A 2612-nucleotide genomic window follows, 5' to 3' on the forward strand; every position below is an offset into this window, starting at 1 on the left:
CACTGAAATATTGTGGTGCCTGTGTTAAAGCCTTAGTGATACAAGCCTAGAGACCAGTGAGCAACCCCCTGGCAACCTCCGGTCACTAGAGAAAAATGTGCATTGCTCAACTGGTAGGTGAGTGGCTGCTGGCTGTCATCAAGTGAAAAGAGGGTGCTACACCAGAAACCTCCTCGTGACTGCTTTGGTCGCTAGCAGATTACTGCCGCCGCCCACAGTTTGCATGAAAGATGGCGACATGCCTGCAAACACCTGCCATTTACTCTCTGAGCTGTTAATGACAAACTGAGATCAAACTGGTAAATGTTCACCTGCAAAGAAAAAACTGCCTTACCCCTGCTACCAACGCATTTCAGAAGGTGCAGCTTTTACTTTGAAGGCTTCTGCTTCAGGTTTGTGTCACATTCTCAGTTTCACTCACTTGGTGAGTAGTTTGCAAGTGTTTGCAGAAAGGTTTGCATCTTCAGTGTAGCACCATATTCCTCTTTGAGACCAATTTCGCACCAGTGACTGAACTTCCAGCAACCACTCACCAACTGGTTACAGAATGCACATTTTCCCCTTCGGACCAGTGGTTGCCAGATGGTCAGTGACTGCTCTCCAGGCCTGTGTGCGTGGGCCCAAGTCACAGTTTTTAATCTTTGATACCTGTGTCCACTTTAGATGAATCTATTTCAGGCTGTTTTCTGCATTCATGTAAAAGATCAGACAAACTCTTGTTTTCACAAGAGGAAAGTGTAAAGAGGAAAGGGTGGCGAAACTTTGCTGTAATTGTCTTTATGGCGTCTGCAAACATAAACTGCAGTTTAAACAACCACTGTTGCGGTCATAAAGTCCCACAGTGCAGCGCCTCTCTAAACACAGAACCAAACTCTGAGTGAAAGTCAACAAATTTCAGACAAACTGAGTTTAATTTCTTTAATTTCACAAAATCCTCTTTAATTAAGCTTTTTTTTTTTCCCACTGACAGTCACAAACAAATAGTGCTGTCTGTCTGTTTGCATTCTCTCAAAAAGAAAAAATAATAATCATTTTGTGTACAGATTTGGAGGTAAAGTGCACATCCTTGCACCAGCCTGGGTCTAGTATTTGTTGGAGTTGTTCTGGTGAACACCGTGGCAATTTAAAGAAAGCTGCAGAGAAAACCAAACAGGATGGCTTTATTAGCCCCGCCCCTTTTTGGAGACATGCTGGTGTTCCAACATCACTGAACCGAACATCAAAAGAAAGCATTGTACCTTTCTCCTGTTTTGATTTTCACTGAGTCTTTTGATCTGTTTGTTTCTTGGCACGACTGCAGGAACCAAATATGTACTTCACGATTTAAAGCTGGATTCAGCTGCTTGTCAACATATATTTACCAAAGCAATGATACTTCTGAGACCACAGTGCACCAAACTCTCCTTAAGGAATGGTAGACACTTTTATAGAGTTTAATTGGAATGCTTCCTGTTCCATCTGCAAGGAGAAAACTGCCATTTTAGGGGAATGCCATCTGAAGCAGCGTGACTGCACTAAATGTGCAATGGAGTAGAGACAGAATGGCTTCTGTGTCTTTGGTATATTTTAGTAATTTATTGCATTTGCTATAAAATCCCTTCATTATTAAATGAATGACAGAAATCTTTACCCTGCTCATACAAGCTGCCATCTTTATCTCACTGCGCGCTCCGCAGGTCATACTGAGATCTACTAAAAAAGCAAATGGATTAAAAATCTGCTTGTAACACCTCAGAATTCAGAGAAGAGGAGAAAAGAAGGACGCCTGTAACTCGTTGTGTAGTGGTGGTGGTGATGGTTACGTAACAGAAACACAGCCCGATGATATTTTTAAACTCGGTCCTGTGCAGAGGTAGAGAAACAAACGCCGCACAGCTCGCTCACCTCCATCGTCTCCTTCATCAGATTAATGATGCACAAACTGTATGAGCTGTTTTACAGTGTTCACAAGTCGATTCCCATGTCCCAGATTTCTGGGGATGACACATAGATACATATTCCTGTTGTTCTGGAATCAATTATAAATTAGAGGTTCTAAATTTACAATGAAACAGAAACTGCGGTAATATCATCACCTCAGAGGAGCCGAGGTGCTTTTGGCACGTTGGTGAAGACGGCGGTTCAACATATTTATTCATTTTGATCAGCGCATGATGACTTCTTTTACATAATTAAATTAATTGGTTTTGTCATTTAGCTGTTTTGTTTGGTAGCTTCCACCCAAACAGTCACATTAAGGCTAAACAAAGAGAACATTAGCAATAAGGCAGTTTACAGACAAGCCTACAATACACCAGTATGCAAATATTCTCCCTGTGACAGTGTGAACAAGCTAATGTTAAACACCTATAGTGTTTATAATGGTTATTACTTTGGCTTAATGTGGCACCATACCAATATTTGCCAGTTAAAACTACTTCTGGCTGAGGCTAATGAGAATGAGGCAAGTTTTGACAATACTGAAGCGTTTCACCTGAGGATGAGGCCGGCTTACAAAGGTCATGGTTTGGAATGAAATGCACCCGTTTGCAATGTTAAACCAAGAAAGCTCCATTTCTTAGCCCCCACAGTGAGGAGCTGTATTGAATTTAAAATCAACAAACATTTCACAT

The sequence above is a fragment of the Archocentrus centrarchus genome, chromosome 10 (assembly GCF_007364275.1).
Source record: "Archocentrus centrarchus isolate MPI-CPG fArcCen1 chromosome 10, fArcCen1, whole genome shotgun sequence".
NCBI classification, from domain to species: domain Eukaryota; kingdom Metazoa; phylum Chordata; class Actinopteri; order Cichliformes; family Cichlidae; genus Archocentrus; species Archocentrus centrarchus.